The sequence below is a fragment of the Amphibalanus amphitrite genome, unplaced genomic scaffold (assembly GCF_019059575.1).
Source record: "Amphibalanus amphitrite isolate SeventyFive unplaced genomic scaffold, NRLGWU_Aamphi_draft 000779F_arrow, whole genome shotgun sequence".
In the NCBI taxonomy this organism is placed as follows: Eukaryota; Metazoa; Arthropoda; class Thecostraca; order Balanomorpha; family Balanidae; genus Amphibalanus; species Amphibalanus amphitrite.
Window position 1 is genome coordinate 305,806 of NW_024882273.1, and position 11,695 is coordinate 317,500.

The window sequence follows — 11,695 nt, forward strand, 5'->3', positions numbered from 1 at the left end:
TTTTACGCTTTTTTCCAACGTCGCTCACCGCGTGTCGCTACGTGGCCCGGGAGCCGAGTTAGTTAGAAGGGGGGAGTGGTGGTTCAAACATCCCTCCAGCAGGGCGTGGAAATCCAGGATCCCCATTGGGGCGCAGGTTAATCTCTCCATTTGTTTTTGTTTTGTTGGTTTAGGCCCTTTCGGTCTGACGAGACCGAAGGGCCAGAAGGATTTCAGAGCCAGAAGGGCGCTAGGAATTAGGGGGAGACATTGGTCTGGGCAGACACCCTAGAGAGTCACCGGCCCGTCCCGAAGGACAGGCCGACCAGCCCCACGGTACTCGCTCCACCCGGCTACGGGGTGCGCTCCCTCGGGAGCAGCGGTGCCGCTCCAAGCAGCCGGGAAAAATGGCTGTGAATATTTTGTGCGAATAGCTTAAGACTTTTTTAAATTTTGTACGTCAATCAAAATTTTGTTTTTTCTTGTATGAAAATTGTGGATTAGAATATAACAATAAGTGAACCGTTTTTGTTGCCTATTGCATGTTTGTAATCTGTTGTTTGTAATCATGTTTGTAATCTGCTGCCCTAACGTCACCTATGAACGGTTAGGTGAGATAGTGGTTTTGCATATTGCCAACAGCGGCAGCACTTGTCGGGGTTGCAGTGCGTCGAAGCACACAATAGGGACCAGATATGAAATGATTTTTCATTAATTAATTTGTATAGCCAACTATGGTGTAGCGTCATTCCACAATGATAGTTGTTGCTATTGGCTAGGCCCGCCCGATGCGCATGCATGAAAAACATGCTTTTGAAATCAATTCATCTTAAAAGCTTTTTCTTCATAGGAGGTCCGATTAGAAGTGTTCATTTTGGCCGACAGATGGCTGTAGCACTGCATGGCGTCGGCGTTTGGGACTGGGAGTTTTTTTTAATTATTATTCTTCCCATGACGAAAGTTATGTTGCGTTTGCACAGGAAAACTACGGACATTCGCTTAATGCTCCAAATTAATGTCCCTGTATAGATAGTCTACCTTGATAAAAGAAGTTGTATTGAGTTTTGTTTCAAAACAAGCATCATACTTCTTGACTTTAAGTTATAAAGCTGGAAAATTGCTATCACGGCATGGGGACCACAGGGGCAATGTGGAAACCCGGACTCGGGACTCGGGGACTCGGGAACGAGAAACACTGCGTCCATATGAAGGCGTCCTCTCCGATCCCAGAGATCCCTCTACGTCTCCCGGCCCACCCTCTGTCCGACGGTTGGTTGGCAATATGGACTGCAGAGGTCACCACCGTCCGTGGAGCCATTCAGCCCAGCCAGATGTCTGGCTAGTGGTTGGCGATATGGACTGCAGAGGTCGCCACGGTCTCTCGGCTCGCTGCATTGTGTGCGGCGCTGCTCCACCTGTGGTGGCTCGTGGTGTAGACATTAGCGGAAATAGCGGGTATTTTGGCCGTTACGAGAAGGAGGGTATGGTGCGCAATGGAGTCTAAGGAAAGTCGTCGACCTGAGATCAGATAAATTCGCCGTGGTGTCCGCTGTCCTTATTCTAAAACTTAATATGACGACACAAAAAAAGTTGGAAAAACGCCACAATTATATTTAATCACTTCTCCTGTAGTGCGTCTCAGGATATTTTTGACTTTTTCCAGACATTTCACAATGTTTACGTATTTTGCATTTCATATGATGGTCAAAGTGGCACACCATAAATGTACATGTTCCATAGTGTCACTTCCACATGTGTCAGTTAGCCCGTGTCATGTGGCGCAGTGCATCTATCCCGGTACTGGTTCCCTGTGATATCCCTGTAGCGTACTGTACTAATTGTTAAATATATATATATATATATATATATATATATATATATATATATATATATATATATATATATATCTATATTATGAATTATAACATGTCCGTGCGTAATCCGTCATGCCTTATGTGTCTTATTGCGCCTGAAAGGCGCCGCGTATCGGCGTGAAATTTTGTGGGCACAATCTGTGGGTTGAGGCGACCTTTGTATTAAAATTTGGGCGTGATCGGTCCAGGGGTGCGCCTTCAGCACGTGCAAATAGGCGCTCTCATAGGCTTAACACGGGGACGGCGAAAACCGCCAACGGGCGAAAATCGGGCCTGCAGCGCTCCTCTCCCGGGCTTATAACTCGGGGATGGGTGACCGGAGCGAGATGGGATTGCCACCACTGGATAGAGGAGAGATGGAACTACCGTATTGTAATGGTTTCATAGTATAGCACGCGCCACGTGCAAGACAGCACCCCCGGTTGCGAAAAAATGACCGATTTCGTGCATTGTGACGGGAAAATGGATGCCGCTGGAAAACGGTTTGACGGAATGAAATCGGTGTGGTACCATTTTGCAGACAAATGTACGTGTAATGATAGCAAAACAAATAAAAAGTGATGATCCGTACCATTTCCTTAATAATGAAACATTAATTGGAAAATTTGATTCGCGCGGAGCGCGATGTCCTTTACAATATCAAAACGTATTGAAAACGCTGACCAATGGCTATGAAACCTACATATTCGGAAAGAGCATTCTTTTCTGACCAATATCCACCCAAAATATTATCGAAAAGTCAATAAACTTTCGTGAAAATGACTCAAGCATGTGACCGTGTTTTGTTGACGTTACCGGTATTTTTCGACAAAATCCGATCGATGGCTTATGGCCGGCAAGTCATTCAACTTTTGACAATAGCTATCAAAGCATGGGCTGCAATACACCGCCCTCCAAGGGGAATTCCAAACACTGAAAATAAGCGCCTTCCAGTAAACAGCACATTTTTGTACTAGGAATAACTCAGCTACTACTGGGCTGATTGCGCTGAAACTTGGACTGTGGGTGGAGGGGGCACTCATCTGGCGATGCATGGTCATGTGTGACAGGTAGGGTGGATCGATTGCACGTGCGCACGTGAGGGGTCCACTTATACATCTCAAGAACGGCTGGGCCGATTTTGCTCAAATTTTGTACACCGTTAGGAACAATTTAGAAGGGTGGCTGGCACAAGTCATCTAGAGTCTCAGTTAGCGCGTGCGCACGTGCAGCGGGCCGCTTTTATATCTCAAGAACGGCTGGGCCGATTGCGCTCAAATTTGGTACGTTACTTTAATCGAGTATGAGAAGGGTAACTATGTGTAGGTTATGAGTAAGATAGGGTATGGGTAGGTTAGGGTGGGATAGGGTTGAGTTCGATAAAGGCAAACCACGAGAAAGGCTCTAACAACCCGCAATCAGCACCAGCATACCATGCCGTTCAAACAAATATCCAACACCGACAAAATAAGACAAATAAAAATCATAAGTTCCCACAGCCAAACTAATGCCCCCTCAAATGCATCTATCAAAACGCACAGTTATAGCGCAAAACATGCCATCTAGTATATATATATATATATATATATATATATATATATATATATATATGGCCCTAGCGGCCCTAGCGTGCTGTTATCACCGGTGAAACAGGGCCCCTGTATCAACATTAAAGCCACCGCTCCCTCTGGTCAACCACTGGTTCTGAGTATCGCCGGTAGGTCGCAGCACCTCCCGGGCAGTAGGCTGTGGACAAAATCACTGCTCTCTCTCTCTCTCTCTCTCTCTCTCTCTCTCTCTCTCTCTCTCTCTCTCTCTCTCTCTCTCTCTCTCTCTCTCTCTCTCTCTCTCTCTCTCTCTCTCTCTCTCTCTCTCTGATCAGTCACTGGTTCTCTTTCCTGCAGTTACGTGGCAGCACCTACACGTTAATGGGTTGTTGATGTAGACCTCCGGGTTAACACTAATTCTCAGTATTTCGGATAGGTGGCAGCACCTCCTTGGCATTATAAAGTGGTCGATGTAATCGCTGCTCCCTCTGGGTAAGCACTAATTCTCAGCACGTACGCTAGGTGGCAGCACCTCCTTGGCTGGCTGTTGATGTAATCATCACTCCCTCTGGGTAGACACCAATTCTCAGCATCCAATTCCAATTGGATGCTGAGAGTGCCAATTCTGGCGTCGTCACAGCGTGTGCTCTCCGCGCGTTTGGCGTCCGTGCCCCGTCCGTACCCTACTGATGATGGGTCGTGACGATGGTAATCATGCTCAGTACGAGAGGAACGGTATGGTCGGACATTTGGCGTAACACTTGGCCGAGCGGCCAGCGGTGTGATGCTACCATCCGATGGATTATGTCTGAACGCCTCTAAGACAGCATCCAGTCCATTGAATATCACGATACTTTGCGTGCACGCGCTGGTGATCCACCCATGACAGGTACACGCAAGTGTACACGAGTACGGGCTGATTGGTTGTCGGCGGCGTCATCGCTCGACGTCGCCTTCGCCAGTCAACACAACTCACGCTGTGCGAGTGCATCAAACGGTCTGTAAACGACTTTCAATATGGGTCGGGGTGCTGTACTCCTGCGAGCAGCTAAACACTGCGAGCGGTTGAGACTCATCCCTTGATCTGAAAGTTTGTTCGCTCTGACGAACGTTACCGTTTTCACACACATATGTGCATACAAACGTCTTTTCGTCGTTGGCATTTCGTGCGGTTTCTTTATATTTTTTTTTATAAAGTCCGCGCAGTGCATGGCTTGAGACGGTGGCTGCGTGAAAATGGCCCGTTCCCTTTTATCAAGTGCTAACACACATACTCTAAATGAATTGCACCATGGCTGAGCAGAAATGTGAGCCCGCACAGTCAATACGAGCATATATGGCGCGATTCATTTGTTAAACTGTATCATGTATAACGCACATACTCTAAATGCGTTATACCATGGCTGCGGTGACGTAGAGAGGAGAGCAGTAGAATGAGCGGGCGCCAGGAGAAAGAAAAATGTGCGTATATAATAAAAGACAACATGAGTGCCACTGCGCCTTATGATAGCGGCAGCAGCGGCTGTACAGCGCAGCCCATCGGCCGCTATGCGCCCGTTACACTTACGGGAGATGTGGAGCTGAACCCGGTCCCGGCTTCACTCTCTGTGTACCACTGCAACGCCAGGAGTCTGGTGAAGGAGCTGCCGCGTCTGCCGGCGCTCGCAAAAGCGCTGGGGCGCCACGATGTCGTTGGCTTCACGGAAACCTGGTTAACTTGCCGAGTGGCGGACTGTGAGATACAGAGGGCGTTTGAAAATCATACGTTGTTCCGCCGCGACCGCGGCCGGCGGCGGGGCGGCGGCGTGTTGTGCGCGGTACGCAGCTCGCTTATGCCCCGTCCGCTGCCGAGTCCCCCGGGCGTAGAAATGCTCGTGGTGCTCCTGGCCAAGCTGGGTGTGACGGTCGCGATAGTCTACCGACCACCAAAAGATAAGACAGCATTACGGAAAATGATTGACGTTCTGGCCAATGTTCCGCTGTTAATAATAGTAGGAGATTTCAACATACCCGAAATAGCTTGGAAGTGTGCCGGTAAAGCAGCATCACCAATAGTAGCGATTCGGTCCAGTAGGGCGAAATGTCTCTTAAAAGCTTGCAGCCAAATGGGTCTTGAACAGTGGGTTTCTGAGCCAACGCGGGGCAAAAATACTTTGGACCTTGTCCTGACAAGGCATGTACAATGTAACAATATCATCGTGCGCAATAGCCTATTGACAACTGACCACAAAGAAACTATTGCTGACATCGAGGTCCCTGACAGTTCTATGGATTAGAAAACAATGTTGAATTAGTTGTGAAACATAGTGATGAGATGCGGTGTGATGCTACCATCCGATGGATTATGTCTGAACGCCTCTAAGACAGCATCCAGTCCATTGAATATCACGATACTTTGTGTGCACACGCTGGTGATCCACCCATGACAGGTACACGCAAGTGTACACGAGTACGGGCTGATTGGTTGTCGGCGGCGTCATCGCTCGACGTCGCCTTCGCCAGTCAACACAATTCACGCTGTGCGAGTGCATCAAACGGTCTGTAAACGACTTTCAATATGGGTCGGGGTGCTGTACTCCTGCGAGCACTGCGAGCGGTTGAGACTCATCCCTTGATCTGAAAGTTTGTTCGCTCTGACGAACGTTACCGTTTTCATATATGTTATTTTGAATCAACACAGTATCGCCTTCGTGCGGTCTCTTTTTTTTACAGAGACCGTGTAGCATATGGGTTTTGTGTGTGCCCTTGTCCAGCTGACTAGGCTCTTGATCAGTTCGCCATTTTCTCGACAGTGTATCGTCCGGACGGTCGCAGCAGCCCGTGGCGGTGATTGACGCGGCCGATCGCCTGTTGGTCAACGACATCATGAGAAACGCCGCCTCGCCCAATCAACGCTCACCACTCGGGTGAGTGTCTGTAGTCGCGTGTGACTTCTCATGTTGCGTGTGCTCGCTATTTTTTTTTTTTTTTTTTTATCGGCACACACACACTCACTCGATCCGCATAGCATGGCACGACTCAGTGTAACCTAACCCGTCCGTATTGAGAAAGAAGGTGAGCGAATGCTGATGACCTTGTTTAAATTTTCGCGGTTGTTCTGGGCTCATTTTCCTTGTCTCTTTCTTCGTATTGAAATAAGCGCGCTGTAGCAAGTATTTAATGCAATTTGTGTTTGTTTCTTCCACTGTTTGCATTAAAGTTATATCTGCTACCATTTCGTGTATGTCTACCTGTATCGCCCTGAACCTTTCTTTTAGAAAGGTGAACCATTTGTTATCATGAAACGATTTGACTCAAGTTGACTTAGTTTCATAGATCAATTATACATCTCAGTGCATACGTTGTGTTGTCATTACACCTAACCTATTCTAACCTAACCTAACCTAACCTAACCTAACCTAACCTAACCTAGCCTAACCTAACCTAACCTAACCTAACCTAACCCAACCGAACCGAACCGAACCGAACCGAACCTAACCGAACCCAACCCAACCCAACCCAACCCAACCCAACCCAACCCAACCCAACCCAACCCAACCCAACCCAACCCAACCTAACCTAACCTAACCTAACCTAACCTAACCTAACCTAACCTAACCTAACCTAACCTAACCTAACCTAACCTAACCTAACCTAACCTAACCTAACCTAACCTAACCTAACCTAACCTAACCTAACCTAACCTAACCTAACCTAACCTAACCTAACCTAACCTAACCTAACCTAACCTAACCTAACCTAACCTAACCCAACCGAACCGAACCGAACCGAACCTAAGCGAACCCAACCGAACCCAACCCAACCCAACCCAACCCAACCCAACCCAACCCAACCTAACCTAACCTAACCTAACCTAACCTTACCTAACCTAACCTAACCTAACCTAACCTAACCTAACCTAACCCAACCGAACCGAACCGAACCGAATCGAACCCAAGCGAACCCAACCGAACCCAACCCAACCCAACCCAACCCAACCCAACCCAACCCAACCCAACCCAACCCAACTCAGCCTAACCCACTCCGTTCCTGACGCACATTCTTTGGCCGGCAGATCGGAACTGAGCACTCGAAAAATCAACAGTCGGCGCACGACCGAACGCTGAATTCTTGTGCTTCTGTCATCGGGGCGCCTCTTTCCGGAGATGCTGGCTGTCCATCGGGCGGCGAAAAATACGCACACGTCAGACGGCTGCCGGAGCGTGGGAAAATGCGACCGGATGAAATCAACTTCGCACGTGCGTCGGTGAGCCAGGGCACCCCTGTGGCGGAGATCACGGGAAATGCCATTGGGACATAGCGTGCCAGTGTTTGGCGTATAGCTCAGCTTCTCGACGTCCGATCGGCACGGGACAAACACCGGTCGACCCCGAATGTGCTGGTGTATCATTTTATGACCCAGTGCGACGCGAAGCGAGCGGACATAGCTGGTTTATTGGTCCTGTAATTGATCTTATGCCTTCGTTTGTTTTTACGGCCGGCTGGCCAGCGGCTCGTGGGTGCCCGGGCGGGCGCCCGGTGGCCGGCGCGCCCGGTACGTCGTCCTTGGGGCGCCGCTAGCGTCGTCGGCGGCGCGGGCCGATGCCGTCCGTCGCCCACTGGCGGCGCGCCGAGCCGAGCGGACTTTTCGCCGCGTGGACCAGCGCACTTCTGGCGTGCACAGCACGGAACAGTGCGTTCGGCCAACAGAGAGTGTACAAAAAAATACAGCTGCCAAGAATTTCGCCCTCCGTATATTCAATGTGCATCCGATGGGAGCGCGCGCCACCTAGCGGGGAGCCGGTAAAGCTTAAGAGCGCACGGCAAACGGTTTGAAACTTGTGGCGGCAATCGTCGTGAGGTGGCGAGCGAGCGAGCGAACAGAGCGCGCACGGTGGCCGTGCGGCGGACGGCCGGCCCGAATGTGCGCGTCGCCATCGCGTTACCAGTCGCCCCACGAGCAGACGTTCGCCAGAGCAGAGACAGCGCAGTTGCGCCGCGGTGACTCGGCCCGGGTGCGGTCGACAACAGTCAGCCGGCGCAAACGTGCTGAAATTTGAGACGCGCGGTGCTCACCGCCAGAGACACCCTCGCTGAGACGAGTCTGTCCGACCACGTCGGACGCACGAGCGTGAAATGCGATCGCCCGTTGCAAAACGAACGGCACATGTCGTACATGAGTGCTGTTTCGGCGGCGTCTGACGCCGCCGACACTAAGCGCCCGCGCAGTGCAGCTGCGCGCGAGCGTCTTAGATACCTGGTTGATCCTGCCAGTAGTGATATGCTTGTCTTAAAGATTAAGCCATGCATGTATCAGTACAAGCCTCACTAAGGTGAAACCGCGAATGGCTCATTAAATCAGTTATTATTTACTGGCCGAGACAGTGATACATGGATAACTGTGGTAATTCTAGAGCTAATACATGCAACCGAGCCCCAGTGCCGGCTCTCGGGTCGGCCGGGGCGCTTTTATTGGCTGAAAACCGATGATCGCCCTCGTGGCGGTCGTTCTCCGATGAATCACAATAACATTGTGTGGATCGTACGGTCTTGTACCGACGACGCGCCTTTCAAATATCTGCCTTATCAGCTCTCGACGGTTTGCTAGTGGCTGACCGTGGCTCTGACGGGTAACGGGGAATCTGGGTTCGGTTCCGGAGAGGGAGCCTGAGAGATGGCTACCACATCTAAGGAAGGCAGCAGGCGCGTAACTTACCCACTCCCAGTTCAGGGAGGTAGTGACAATAAATACCTTACAGAGGTCTCGTTAACCGAGATCTCTCAAACGGAATGAGTACAACGTGAATCCTTTAACGAGGATCGACTGGAGGGCAAGCCTGGTGCCAGCAGCCGCGGTAATTCCAGCTCCAGTAGCGTATATTAAAGCTGTTGCGGTTAAAAAGCTCGTAGTTGGATATCAGTGCGTGTCCGGTCCGGTATGCCTGGCGGCGGCGCTCGCGCGTCACTGCTGGGCTCCCAAATATCGGCTGGCCGCATTCAATCGTGCCGGATCCGTCGTCGGGCCGTTCTTCGGAGGGGCCTGATGGCGACCGGCGACGTTACCTTGAACAAATTAGAGTGCTCAAAGCAGGCTCTTAATGCCTGTATACATATTCATGGAATTGGAGAATACGTCCCTGGCTCGATTTGGTTGGTTTTGAGAGTCGAAGGGAAATGATTAATAGGGACTGACGGAGGCATTCGTATTGCGACGCGAGGGGTGAAATCCTGTGACCGTCGCACGACGAACTACTGCGAAAGCATTTGCCGAGAATGTTTTCATTAGTCAAGAACGAAAGTTAGAGGTTCGAAGGCGATCAGATACCGCCCTAGTTCTAACCGTAAACGATGTCGACCAGCAATCCGCAACGGTCACTACACGGACTGTGCGGGCAGCTTCCCCGGGGAAACCAGAGTTTTTGGACTCCGGGGGAAGTATGGTTGCAAAGCTGAAACTTAAAGGAATTGACGGAAGGGCACCACCAGGAGTGGAGCTTGCGGCTTAATTTGACTCAACACGGGACAACTCACCAGGCCCGGACACCGTAAGGATTGACAGACTGATAGCTCTCTCTTGATTCAGTGGGTGGTGGTGCATGGCCGTTCTTAGTTGGTGGAGTGATTTGTCTGGTTTATTCCGATAACGAACGAGACTCTGGCCTATTAAACTTGAAACTGTCAGTCTCTTGTGACTGCGGTTTGCTTCTTAGAGGGATCATCGGCGTCCCAGCCGAAGGAAATGGAGCAATAACAGGTCTGTGATGCCCTTAGATGTTCTGGGCTGCACGCGTGTTACACTGAAGTGGTCAGCGCGCCGTTCAACACCCCTCTCCGTGAGGAGCTGGGCAAACGTTTGAACCCTTTTCGTGATGGGAATTGGGGGTTGCAATTGTCCCCCATGAACGAGGAATTCCAAGTAAGCGCAGGTCACTAGCCTGCGTTGATTAAGTCCCTGCCCTTTGTACACACCGCCCGTCGCTACTACCGATGGATGATTTGGTGAGGTCGCCTAGACTGGCTGCTGGCTTCGGCCGTGCGGCCGGGAAGACGCCCAAACTTGGTCGTCTAGAGGAAGTAAAAGTCGTAACAAGGTTTCCGTAGGTGAACCTGCGGAAGGATCATTCTCAGTTGTGTGCATATTTCTGTGCATGATTGTTACCGTCATTCTGTCCGGGACGCACATTCCCCGGACGGAAGTACTGAACACGATGTCACTATGGCTTCCATATGTGTACATTTTTGAACGCCAACATAGGACCTGCGCCCTCGGTCCTATTCAAAAACTAAACATTGGGCTCCCATGGCAGCGGATCACTCGGCTCGTGGGTCGATGAAGACCGGGGTAAAACCCGAGACAGTTTGCGAATTGCAGGACACAAATGATCATCGACAGGTTGAACGCAAATGGCGGCTTCCGATTTCGGTCGGCAAGCTCAGTGCTCTCGAGGGTCGGTTGACGAATCTGCGCATCAACGCAGCCGTGGACGTTTCGTCATCTGTTGTTATGGCCGGTGCGCGTGGCACCGGCCGTGGCCGACAGTGTTCAAATGGCGTCGTCTCAAGTGCCAATTCTGGCGTCGTCACAGCGTGTGCTCTCCGCGCGTTTGGCGTCCGTGCCCTGACACAACATGGCGCCCGCCCGCGGACGGACCACACGTCTCTGTGCTCTCTTATCGTTTCGACCTCGGGGGTGCTGGACTACGCACTGAACTTAAGCATATCATTAAGTGCAGGAAAAGAAACCAAATGGGATTCCCATAGTAACGGCGAGTGAAGTGGGATGAGCTCAGCACCGAAGCCGGCGGCCGAGAGGCCGTCGTGCAATGTGGTGTTCGGGAGGGCTCTGTCCGTGTCCGGTGTCGGTCCAAGTCTCCTGGAAAGGAGTTCCGTGGAGGGTGACAGGCCCGTGCGACCGATCGCCGCGCTCGCGGACGAGTCCTCCTTCGAGTCGGGTTGCTCGCTAATGCAGCCCTAAGCAGGTGGTAAGCTCCATCTAAAGCTAAATATAACCACGAGTCCGATAGTCAACAAGTACAGTGATGGAAAGTTGAAAAGTACTCTGAAGAGAGAGTCAAATAGCCCGTGAAGCTGCCAGCATGGGATTAAGCGCACGTGTGACGCGTGTCGTCGGACAAATAGGCGCTCGTCGGCTGACGCACGGTGCGCGCTCGGTATCGGAAACGGTGCCGGCGCGTGCTGCTGTCGGCCGGTCGGCGGCGCGCTTCCCTTTGTTTGACATTGGCAGGTCGGGGCCTCGTTGTCCGGTCTTATTGCCGGTCGTTATCCGTCGAGCCGTGTCGGGCCGGCGCCGTCTTCGGACGTGTGCCGGTGCTCCGT

The 11,695-nt window shown here is 51.2% G+C and overlaps 3 pseudogenes; all 3 read left to right on the forward strand.

The window, feature by feature from the left end:
• Positions 1–8,612: 8,612 nt before the first annotated feature.
• On the forward strand, positions 8,613–10,482 carry LOC122366034 (annotated as a pseudogene).
• Positions 10,483–10,653: 171 nt separating this feature from the next.
• On the forward strand, positions 10,654–10,810 carry LOC122366032 (annotated as a pseudogene).
• Positions 10,811–11,037: 227 nt separating this feature from the next.
• Positions 11,038–11,695, forward strand: part of LOC122366036 — a 3,974-nt pseudogene continuing 3,316 nt past the window's right edge.